General features: G+C 33.0%; 1 non-coding gene across 1 annotated transcript; it reads left to right on the plus strand.

The window, feature by feature from the left end:
• The first annotated feature begins 2560 nt into the window (after positions 1 to 2560).
• Trnag-ccc (transfer RNA glycine (anticodon CCC)) lies at positions 2561 to 2631 on the plus strand. The gene has a single exon. It is a non-coding gene; the product is annotated as a tRNA-Gly (tRNA).
• The last annotated feature ends 10898 nt before the right edge of the window (positions 2632 to 13529 follow it).

Raw genomic sequence — 13529 nt, forward strand, 5'->3', positions numbered from 1 at the left:
CATAGCAACCATGAGGAAACTACCAATGTTTACAGTCGCGTTGACCTACTGTCAAATGTATTTATTTTACAATTTCAACCAGCTTGTTTTAACAATCAAGAATATAACATGTTGTACAACCACGTTTATATATGTGTCCGTTAGCACGATAACTCGAGCAAAAATGATCCGATTTTGATTACATTTGGTATAAACATGTAAACCTACATTTATTCGAACCAGTTTTAGAACCAGCATGATCGGACTATGGGAACAGGGGTTTATTGGGGGTTTTATGGTAAAATGGGGGTTTCTCATTTTTCACCCTGAAAACATAAAAATTTTTGCAATTTATTCCCAACCATTTTGTAGAGTTAAAAAAACAAATAATTTTTCCTGCAGTTACCCGACAAAGTTGGCTTCCTTGTACTGTTTATAGTACATAAAGCTGCTAATTGCTGCATATTTATACTTTGCCGTACGGTTTATACTTTGTCGTACGGTTTATACTTTGCCGCACATCAGGATTCCAACGAAACAACACAAAACAGCTTGGTTCTATTATGCACGTAATCCGTGTACGCTTGGAAATAGGTTGGCAACACTCAGATAATAATACTATGAGCAGCTGATTGACTATTATAACTACGATTTAACCTGTCATTTCGTGTTTATAGTTTCGGTATTTCTGAACTTTCTGGACTGTTCTTTTAAACGTTTTTAAAACATTCCTACGATCTTAATAAACAAGAAAATACCTTTAAAGCATTTTTTTTTTGCACGGAAACCACTTCAAATTACAAAAACATACGGAACTATATTCTCAAAACGCGGAGCACATTTCTTGCCGAGGAAAAATAGCGGAGTGATACGGACCGCGGGTACTACTTTCTTTAGGGCACCATTTGTGTTGCCAGCTGAACCTGAAAACATGTTGTATAGTGTTTGAAAGACTAATTATTTATATGCTTTATAGTGACTGTAGGAAAAATATAATGTGTAACACGAGTGAAAAAGGCCTTTGCTGCACACGAGAGCACTTTCACCACTAGTTACACAAATAACTATTTCATATTGGAGCATTGTTTTATGCCTAACGGTTAGAGAAAAATCCCTAAAAAAGTGTAAATTTAAAATTAGCATGTTATTCTTATGGAGAATAATTAACTGTTGTAGCTTGCTTGTCTATGGACATATTTTAATGAATTTTTGAAATGTTATTTACTTCACACTAAGCTATCAATATTTTAATAAAAAACTCCTATCTTCTTCCCTGTAGCAGCAAACCTAAGTACTCATTAAAGTTAATGATATTTAAATAGGAAATAAATAAAGTTGAGCTTGAAAGGATTATTTTATTGGTAGATTTGCATGCATACAGAGAGAAAATTACAACATTCATTAAAAAATTTGATTATTTTGTTAACTTTTTGCTTAATGTTTTGATAGGCATATACATATTTTCCATATTAAGGATATAATGTCTGTAGCCTATACAAATTTGAGAGAACTAATGTTATCAAACCTTTTGCACAATTTTGAAATCTTTATTACAAATTAATACGGCAAATTCAAATGGCTACATGATATTAAAATGTTATAAATCTAAGATGTATACTTCAGCACTTTAAAGGCAATGATATCAGACCAAGAATCCATTTTCTCATACAACCCAAACCAGGAAATGCATTGAATCTGCTTGAGTAGCTTTGTTGATTAGATACATAACATCATAATAACATAACACGTGTAGAATGTAAGAGTTGTGCGATGAAATCATTAACAGAACTAGTCAAGCAATGTATATCATAGACTGAGGTGTAAAAGGCGTTCCGACTGTTAGCTAGTTACTGTTAGGAACTGTTGAACAGTTATTGGAAATTCTATATTAATAGGTATTGCATTCTCAATGGTGTTACAGTTCTGGGGCTGTATGGAATGCATAATCTAATGATATATTTTGGATAGTTCTGTAGACACCTTATCTACATTGCCACTTATAGCCAATTTGTTTAAGTTAACGCCATTTCAAATGTATAAATTAACAGAATCTTATAGTGAAATCAATTTCATGATCGAAATTGTAAGATTGATTTATTACTTACCTCCAGAATGTTTTATTCATAATCAGTGATATTTAGGAAATTTTCGCGTTACTCGAAAACACATACAGCACCAAATTTGGTGATGCAAACATAGCGGCCTTTCGTACAAGTTGTGTGCCTATATATAAATATTTTATACTGTATAGTAGTCGATGGTAATAGTAATCATAATTGGGATTTAAAGTAACTCTTTTTAAAGCGTCCTCAAGTACATTTTACTTACTCGAAATGACATACTGATGTATTCTGCCATGTTAGATCTGTTGCAATTAATTGTATTAGTATATAGACTTTGAATATTTTTTAGACTGATTCTGTTATTATCGGTGCTGGGCTCACTATAGCAAAGGAAATGTTGAGCAATTTGGCCCCAGTAAACAGATTGACTATAATCACACATCACACCAATACCTACAACCACTAAATAATAAGTACCTACAAATAAATGCTATTATTTTTCTCGCCCTTATCATATAGCACCGCTGGTGTAGTGGTATCATGCAAGATTCCCATTCTTGCGACCCGGGTTCGATTCCCGGGCGGTGCAACTAAAATTTTATCTAAACAAGACACCTTTTAAACGGTTCCTACTGGAATAAACTTGGGATCAATTAATTAGTTTAATTTAACCTTTAGTAAATCACGTATCAAGTAATAATAAAATAACTGTTTTGTAAATAAAACATAGAGGATATAAAATATTTTAAGGTTTTGTTTTAAAATATTTTATATTGAGTATATCCTACTCAAGCTATTTGAAACCCATAAATTTAAGTTATTTATGTAATTTTAACGATGGTCGTTTAAAATGTATACAGTAGGATCATAAAACAATTTATTTTGGTATTTTTAGCAATTATTACAATTTATTTATGGCTAATGTCTATTTTTTAACTAACATTATGTGTTAGGTTTTTGTTTAGTTACCATTGTTTGTACAATATAATTCAGCCATTCGTGTGAAAATAATTATCTATTATATTAGACTATTAATATTAAATAAGCCTGTTGTAGCTTTTTATCATCGGTTAAATAAAATAAAGTATCCCTCTAAACACTTGAGTGCAAATTTTTCAGTTAAAATTATTCTATCACAGAATTAATAAGTAATGTGTTCACTTATACGTCGTTTTATGTATTTATCCGAAATAATATTTCGACTCTGCTTTTTTCCAACAAACTTATAGATGAATTGTTTATTATTTTGCTATCATACAGGAATATTAGATACAACACACTCTTAAGTTGTATAAAAAGCGAAAAATTCATCGATCATAAAAACAACAAATGCTTTGCATTTGAGAAATGTATTGCATATTTTGAAAGCTAACATAAAAGCAATGTTTAGAAGTAGATGCTTTTTAAATAATGATCATGGCTAAAATCGCAAAATTTTCCATTTATGTAGATATTTAAAATTTTAAATCCACTTAGAATTAAAACCAAAATATACTATGATTTTTAATCAAAAGTCCACTTTGAAATATGCTGTATTGCTACGATTATAGAAATTAACCAACGCCTGCAGTTCGCTCGATACTATGAGCATTACCGCCGCTTTGACAAATACGGTACATTATTTGAAGGCGAAAAGATTTGGGTACTCTACCAGGTTTTTTCCATTATATCAATGACCATATAACCTATAGTTATGGTATATTGTTTTTTAAATACATATTTACCATTATGGTCAATGGTTATATACAGTACACCAGGTAAAGTTATGTTATTTGTAAATCAAACAAAAAATAGTTTACTTTCATTTGTAATGTTTAGTAACCCTAACCTAACCCAAGATGTATGGAGTAAACTTTTACTCCATACATCTTGAACCTAACCTATCTGGTGAGGTCAGATGAGTTCCGAGAATTGCAAGTAATTTTTATATCAGTAGACCATATATAGTTTTAATATTTTGCCACTTGCCATTTGTAAATCTAAATTTATCGTTTTTGTATTTTGTTAGGTATATTAGTTTTTGACTATACTGTAATACATTACCGTTATGAAGATACTTATTTCCGCACTACCGTATGCTTGTATATAACTAGCTGGTACAGTAAAAACGTTGACTACTACGGTCTCTATGCTGTAAATTTTTTAACTCATCCACCGAAAGAGCATAGAATAATAATGCAGTTGTCTGCTTGCAATATTGAGCGGAGCTAGCATATTAATCTAATACTTTTCTAAAGTCGATGCTACATCTGCTTCTCGTGAATAAGATACATACTTGCAGTATCCAATGACAATAGTTGGTTCGCATAAATAGAATGCCTATTTGCAGTGTCTCAAGTCAATGGTACATCTGTCGGTTCAAGGGAGTAAGTTTTATCTATGGTTCAATTAAATGGAATGTCTATTTGCAGAAATCAAAATCAATGATAAGTCGGGTTCACGTAAACGAATTGTTAACTTGCAGTATCCAAAGTCAATGGTGGTAGGCCTATATTTGGTTAACATAAATGGAATGGTGCAGTCAATGGTGCATCAGCCTTATTCCGGCAACCCTGATTATTGGTTATTAATTTTGTACTAAATTGTGCTCAATGATATCAATCCGATTGTTCTTCCACTTTTCTCAGTACGGTATTTGTAATGTGCTATTTTAGATAATTCGTTGACTGACATATGTTGTGACTCTTGATTACTTTTTTGTTTTTATTGTTATTTGGCAAATAATGTCATGGCGAACAATTAACCCGTAAGGCCCATGTTAAATTTCTAAAAGTTTAAATTCACGTAGGGAAAAGCCTTGTGATTCAATTTGTACAATTTCAGATTTATACCGTCCTATGGTTGGTCAATGACAGTGCTATAAAAATTTCGTGGAGATCGTTTCAGCTGTTCAGGAGGAGTATTTGTAATTCGCTCCGCTCAGTAAACAGCATAATTGATTGTATATGCTTTATATCCTGATACATTGGTTCTTGCGGGAAACTTGAATTCATTGATTATTCTATGGTATATATTCCTCATGCATATTTATCATTTTTTATTGACGGACAATGCTTCTACAAAACAAAGTTTCGTTTGTACATTGTACACCAATTTTGTAATCATACCTAACAAAAAGAAACTTATTGTAGCCTAAAATATCTATATAGGTCGGCCGCTTAGAAAACGACCTGCCCGCTAATGCTAAACCAATGCTGAAGGAGGTCGTTTAAGCGGCCGACCTATAGTATATTCATTTACGATTACAGTACGAAAGATAAAACATGTGTTCTTCAGTTTTTGAAGTCAATGGTGTAACGTAATAACATAGTAAAAAACCGTTCTCCGGAAAGTTAATTTTAACTTTAATAACAGAACGTTACATTTTCACACTCTATCAAATTCAATAACGCTGTCAAGTTTGACGTGACAAGATGCGTTTCTGATTATATATATTTTCAATATGCTTTTGATGAAATAGTGACAAGATTGATAATACTTAAAAATATGGAAGGTTAAAAAGTTAGTGATAGAAAAATTAAAATAATTTTAAAATGGATCCAGTTCTATTGTAAAATAAATAAAACAAATTCTAATATGTTGATAATACTACAAAAATGGTACTATACAGGTCTAGAAGTAGAAATGTGTCTAAAAGATAACAATTCGTTCCATAATTAGTAAATAGTGTTTTAGCGAATTTTTCCGTATAGGAAATAAGCTATTATCGTAGGTTCAAATGCATTTATTTGATTATATTTATTTATTTGCACACAAAAAATGTGTCCGATACAACAATAACTTGAAAAAATGAACCGAGTTTAAATACATTTTGCACAATAATGTACAACCTACCTTTATTCAAATGAATTCAAGAACCAGCACGATCAGACAATTGGAAGTGGGTTTTATGTGGAAAAATTTGGCGTTTCCCATTTTAACCCAAAAAATTATATTTTGGAAATTTCCCTCTAAACCGTTGTGTATAGCATACAAATTATTTAGTATAATGCAAAGCGTTGTTGAACGCTTAACACTTGCGGAGAAAATAAAAGAAATTGCAATTTTAAAATTGCCATGTTATTTTTGTAAGAAAAATCAACTATTGTAGGTTGTTAGTTTATCGATATATTTTCATAACATTATTAGCTTTTTTATATATATTTTTATCAAGCTTTATTTGTTTTTTAAATTTCACACCATAGCATCAAACCTAAATCCTAGTTAAACTTAATGTTATTGATATTAAGTCTATCAACATTTGCGAATCTTGCTTTAAGTAAATTCCAGTTTCCCAAATAAGGTGTTGTAAGTTTGTAACTTTAAGCTAATTCCAATTAAAAAATTTGCTATTTTATATTCAACTTCTGCCTTAAAACTATCCCTACTTAAACCAAAGTGGGTGTTCCCAAATCACCATTGGCTTTAACAGTTATCTTTTCTAAAGTGCATAAAACCATAGACCGAACCTGAAACCTGAAACTCAAACATTTTTGTCCTCTTGCCTAACGCCCACATCTAATGACGTAACAATTCGTCAAGTTGTTTTCATTTGTGTCTATTGTTGAAGCTGATATGATAATGGGATTCTTGGTAGCCCAATCTGTCACAACTCTTCTAGAAACGCCGACAACTCAAGTATAAGTCAAGTAGGAGAGTAGACCTACTCCCTACTCTACTCTCTTTAATTTGTGTTTCATCTCAACTATTCAAGTATTTACTTTAAATCTTAATTAGCTGGAGGGTGGTTTCAGATGAAAGATGATAACAAACGCATTTTTGGCAGTATAGGATTTTGATTGTCTAAAGGTACATTTTAACATCATGTAGCCAGGTGTCAAGTGAAAAAACACTCCCGTAAATAGATCATGTATTGAGAAGTAAATGCTTATTTCCAGCAGTGTTGGATTTAGTTAATCAATTCGTAAGATTACTTTAACTATACCCTCTTTTAACTTTTACTCGTATATTTGTACAGGAAATACACCCCTATAGTTGTGTTCTGGTTTGAATATGATATTTTAAATAACATAATGCCCTGATACAACAAAGTAAGTTATATTAAGACACGTGCACACGTAATAAGGTAGTCTATTGTTTTTCTGTAATAAATACTTACTGCTACATACTGGGAGGTAAGTTCCTCACTACACTTAATATACACTGAATAATCAGTAAAGTTGATTATTCAGAAACAATATATTTTAAATGCATTACGCGTTGGATCCAAAATTGAATTTTATGGGAGGTTTTACAGTATTTGTTCTTTTTACGATATGGAATTGAAAGTACATGTGTTTATTGTTTATATTTTTTATTTTTAAAAGAGTTTGGTAGCCTCTTTTAACCTTGCATTTGCCCGTCCACATAGACTACAGATCTGTGCGTGGATCGTATCCAGCAAAGCGAGGGGTGAGCTGGTACAGTACGAAGGTGAACTGTACTTATAAATGTTTACGGCAGTGACCAGGATCCGAATTCCGAACCCACGACATCACTGCCTTGGGCCCGAAGTTCGTGACGCTACCAACTGAGCCGCCGACTCACCCGTTTAGATATGCTCTTTTATTTTTGTTTGCAGAGAATTAATTCCAAAACTAATTTCCATACTCAAGGATGTAATGGAGGTACTAATCAAAAGCAAAACACAAGCTTTAAATGATAAAATTCCTACTTTAAATTAATATAGTATGTTAACTAGGTTTTACTCGATTTTCTTACCCATTCTCCTTTAGTTTGTCCTGTTATCTGTTTGGATTGAGTGGATTTTGTGAAATTCATTTGAGGTTATACACGTTGACTTTCTGCAAGCCAATGATGTATTATCGTTGAGTATTCCCACCTGTCACAAGCCCCAATCAACGCTGCCCAATCACTAAATATTTTATTTTTATTCTTGAACGAGATAAGCAAGTATGTTCTAAATTCTGTCCTGAACAAAAAACTTATAAATTAAATACAAACGAAATTCATTTGAGAAAAATAGGTTACTTAACAACTTTTCAAAAAGGAACAACGGGTGAAATCGAATTCGACGAAACTCGTGGCGTGTCGATAACGCAACAAACGACCGACAAAGAGGAAACAGCTTCTGGGAAAACCGGAAGTAGATTGTTGGGTTCAAATAGCGATTCGGAGAATCGCAACTGCGAAACCACGAGGGGAATAATGCAATTGCGAAATAGATTGTCGGGTGTTGAAGTGTAGATGAAATTGCATGAATGAAATAAAGCGGACATCGCTTGTGTGTCTTCCTTTACGGCGAAATCGTCAAATATTCAATACCTTGTGTAGGAGCTCACTACATTTTACGGGAAATTTAGTATATAATAGAGTATTATTTGGATATAGCATTTGAGCAACATTGGTTGTCAGTACCTACACCAATGAATGATGTACCCAAAACGCATAGTCGGCTTATACAGTTTACGGGGAATATAATATAGTATTCTATGGGGTTATTTAGAATAAGAATTAGAAACGTACAGTAGTGAGGTGTTTGGTTACTGTATGAACCTGCATAGTTGGCGTGTGACGTCGTATCTTGTAGTGACCTCACAGTCATGTGACTCCGGGTCTTCGCCCTAGAATTGAAGTCCTCCTCTACCTACCTCGAGAATTAGAAACGTACAGTAGTGAGGCGTTTGGTTACTGTGTGATCCTTCATAGTTGGCGTGTGATGTCGTATCCTGTAGTGACCTCATAGTCATGTGACTCCAGGTCTTCGCCTTAGACTTGAAGTACCTACCTCGAGAATTGGGAACGTATAGTAGTGAGGTGTTTGGTTACTGTGGGAACCTGCATAGTTGGCGTATGACGACGTATCCTGTAGTGACGTCACCGTTATGTGACTCCGGGTCTTCGCCCTAGGCTGCTGAAGAAGAGCGTACTTGGTTCGTGGTGTATGGAGTATTGACACAACGGAGCACGAGAATGGCACAGTTTAATCCAGTTGACGTGTCATTATATATCAAGCGTAATCCTAGAAAAAGAACTACATGAGTATTTTCCTCACTTGCCACCTAATCCAAGATATCGATAATAAGTCATTATTTTCAATGCCAAAGCGAAAAAGATACTTCCAATTAGTGAATTGTCCATAAACCATGAGGATATCATTCCAGTAAAAGCCATATGATAGTAGTAAAGTTAGCCATGCTTCTTTTTCAACTTTTAAATCGGTTAGACACAGCAGAAGAGATATTTGGACATCCTTTAGTGTTTTCTTAAACATATCCAGCTCGAACGACCAAAGCCAATGTCCAATAAGTAAAACCTGACTAGGATTTAGGACTGCAGTTAATGTTTTTTATGGGTTCGACACGAAAGAAGGTAGCTTTGTGGTCAATGCATTATATTTAACTTTCCTTGTGTAAACAAAAAAATGGTCCTTCAAGCCGGATATATTTAAGGATACATGTAGGGATGGCCTAAAGAAGGTCTAAAAGAAATTTAGCCACGAACAGCACCACTTATAATCATTTTAAAAGTGCTATAAGTTTTTAGGCACAAAATACCCACAATCGTATTGTGTACTGTATATGGAGATTTTAAACAATTGAAACAAACCACACTTAAAGTCAATCGCATCGTTCTCACTATAGGCTACTCCATGATTTAGGCTCGATTGTAATGCACGTCACAGACAAAACCCTAATTTCAACAGAGAAGACAGCTATGCAGTGTTGTTTGTCATGTTCTATATTCCGAGAAGCCCGTCTGGGCTGTGGAGGCTTTGAGAGTGACGGGGAAGGGGGGAGGGGTGATAAAGGGACAAAAACCACCGGCTTTGGATTATCACATTCAAAATCACTGCAGGGATCAGGGTTCTAAGAAGTTGGGGTCCGGGTCCAGCCACTGCACTCGCCTCGATCTCTCTCTCTCTCTCTCCCTCCTCTACATAAGCTCTCATTGTCTCTCTTCATCTCTCTGATACACAAAAGCGCGTAGGCTACGTGGGCAGATGTGTCATAGAAAGGAACATGCTCCACAGTACAATATTTTTATTAGGAAACATATCAACTACTGCTGATTCGTTACTACCTAAAAACAAAAAAGTATATGTAAACAGGAATTGAGAATTTTTATTTTGGGATTAGCCTATTTTGCCTGATGAAATTACCTGAAATAGCCATAATAAAACCTTTATATCTGCTACAAAAAACTAGTACAGTATTACCAATGATTATAAAACTGTATTACCATGTTTTATAGCCACATGACCAAAGATCAGTAAGGAGCTGTTCCCGTTTCGATATTGACTTGCCTCGTGGGCTTTAATTCAAAGTTCTGAGGTGAGAATTTTAAAAGTAAATATTTATTGGTCTCCATGTCAACAACTCAAAATGTTTACATTTCTATGGATGTAAACAATCAGTACTGTGAAATTCACTTTAAATTTCACAATTCCTTATCAAACAAATGGGATATTATAATATTTTGTACAACCATGTGCTAGGTTTATTACTCCAAGATTGTGTCACAGATTTTCCATCAAGCATCGGCATTCATTTGTTTGACTATATTTTGAGTCATGCACAAAAGCAACTTCCTCCCTTAATAGTTAAATGATTTTGCTTGAAACCTCAACAGAAGCTTTCGAAATCGGGTTTCACCTACTTACTTATTTTACATCCTTTATTTTACGTACTCAATGATTAAAATAAACAATCTTTAAATAATTTGACCTAGTTTTTTCGTAGTTCACCTAGCTTTTAAAAGTAGGCTAAATACTTTTTTATGCTTAACCTTTAAAATTGATATATTATAATCAAATAGTTTCAAATAAGTGCTTCAGTGCTGCTGGTTTCGCACTAGGTAGACGAAATTGTCACCTTACCTAAATTGAAAACAAACCTATACCATAGATAAAACATATGTTTTATCTATGCCTATACTTACATGAAATTAAAGCGGTGCAGTTATTTTTTTTCTAAAATTGATGATTGATTTGTAACTAACTATTTAATTTGATGAACTTGAAGAACCAGTTTTTAGCGAATTTCCCATATAGGGAATAAGCTATTACCGTAGTACTCATGGTAAGACCTGGACGCGGGACCGATTTTTTTTTCGTTTTGAGGTCCCTAGAGGCCAAAAACACCATCCGTTCAAATTCATATATATATATATATATATTTATATATTTATATATATATATATATTTATATATATATATATATATATATATATATGTCCGTCAGCACGATAACTCGAGCAAAAATGATCCGATTTTGATGAAATTTGGTACAAACGTGTAAACGTACGTTTATTCGAACGAGTTCGCGATCCAGCATGATCGGACCATGGGAACGGGGGTTTACGGGGGGTTTTATGGGGTAAAAATAGGTTTTTCCCATTTTTGACCCAAAAAACATAAAATTTAGCAATTTCTTTCCAAACCATTTTGTAGAGCTTAAAAAAACAAATAATTTAGTATATTGAAGCGTTATTATGCGCCTAATGGTTACGGAGAAAATACCAAAAAATTGTACATTTAAAATTCCCATGTTATTCTTATGGAGAATAAGTAAACTGTTGTAGTTTGCTTGTTTGTGAACATATTTTGATCAAATTTGGAAAATGTTTTTATTTCTTACTAACTATTCACATTTTACAAAAAAAAAAACAGTTTTACCCTCCCTGATGCAGCTAACCTAAGTACTTGTTAAACTAATTCTATTTAAATCAAGAATAAATGTTATATTTTTAAGTAGACATTTCAGTGTAAATCCAATCAGTCAAATGGAAATTCGCTTAGTCTGCAGGTTTGCTGCGGCGGGGGTATTTCTCTTATGAGGCCCCCCCTCGTTGCAAAGCACTGGTATAGTGGTTTGTATTTATGTGTCGTTTCAAGTCTTCTTTTCATATGGAATTTAGAAGTTTACTCCTAAAGACTTGCACCTCAGCAAAAAATATAGTATGGATATATTTACAATGAATTACTGTAATTCCACCTTTAAAAATCCCTAAATCATATAAACTGTAGAAACACATAGAGAACCCGGGAGATATTTTATAAACCTGAACTAGGGAGACTAAGCCTAATGATACTACCTTGTAAAAAGTCAAATTGAAATTGCTGCACACGAAAGAAATGTTTACGCACGAGACGTAGGCGAGTGTGGAAAGTTTTTAGAGTGCAGCAAAGGCAATTTGCACTCGTGTTACACATTATATTTTTCTTGCAGTTATTATAAAGCATAGAAATAATTAGCCTTTCAAATACTAAACAACACGTTTTAGGATAGGTTTAAAAATAGTCAATGGTTGAACGAAATGGGAAACACTGCAACAGCTGATCGTAGTCGTAGTTAGTATCTAGGTAGTTTTGCCAACCTATTTCCAATCGTACACGGATTATGTGCATAAATAATAAAAGCACGCTGTTTTGTGTTGTTTGGTTGGAATACTTGACAAAGTAAAAAGTGTGCGGCAAAGTAAATGCAGCAATTAGCAGCTTCCTGTACTATAATCAGTGCAAGGAAGTCCACTTTGTTGGGTGACTGTAGGAAAATGGATATTTAAATTTGTCTACTTCAATTCCTTTCTCTTATCATTGGATAGTTAACTGTTTAATATCCTCCTGAATTTCCTCAGCCTTCATTGTTCTCTTAATGTATTCTTTCTACTTTTCAGATTCCTGATGCTTTTTCTGAACACAGCTTTTGCTTCCTTTATACCACACAAATACTGCTTGATGTCAAACTTATCAATTTCCTTTGAAATTTGATTACATCTAAGCATTGTGTGTTAATCTATTCTAATTTAAATTTACCATTTTGTTGTTCTGTTGAACCAGTACATAACCAGTTTAGGTCTATATATTAATATATACGTTTAATATATTTTAGTTAGATTAGATCTAAAATATATATTCGAATGTTTTGTGTTATTGGTGTGGTTTAATTGGTTCATCTGTTTTTTGTGGCTTTACAAATTAAGAATTTGAATTTAAAACTTGGTGTCTTGCCGTAAACTGTACTTTTACACTATGCACTGTCAAAATAATGCACATAACAGAAAATACTGTGTAGCATATACCTATTGTTTCCTCAAAATGTAACATAAACATTGTTTCTGTAAAAATAAAAAACTTGGAAATACACTAAAGTAGGCTACCCTCAAGTTTCAATGATTTCAGTAAAGTATGTTTATAGTATAAAATACTGTAGAATTTTTTGAAGATACATTATTATTCACCAGCTCTGGTAGTTGCATATTCTATTATATTAACTTCCAAGAACATGAGGAAAGCTGTATCAAATTATAATCGTTTGAAAAGCAGGATTCTATCTAAATAGATTTTGAATTAATATACTGAACATTATGTTAACTTCACATTTTCTTTTCTTTTGGGAGTTTCCTTTAGACATTGTTGTAATAAATGAAAAAAATAGTGCTGCTTTTTAATGTCATTAAATATTATAGTACCAACTTGTTTAGTCGAAATAGCAGGCAAAATTCCTTATTTAACTCATTTTTAATATAAATGATCATAAGAAACAC

The sequence above is a fragment of the Macrosteles quadrilineatus genome, unplaced genomic scaffold (assembly GCF_028750875.1).
Source record: "Macrosteles quadrilineatus isolate MER2022 unplaced genomic scaffold, UCM_ALF_1.0 Scaffold_8__2_contigs__length_117827958, whole genome shotgun sequence".
In the NCBI taxonomy this organism is placed as follows: Eukaryota; Metazoa; Arthropoda; class Insecta; order Hemiptera; family Cicadellidae; genus Macrosteles; species Macrosteles quadrilineatus.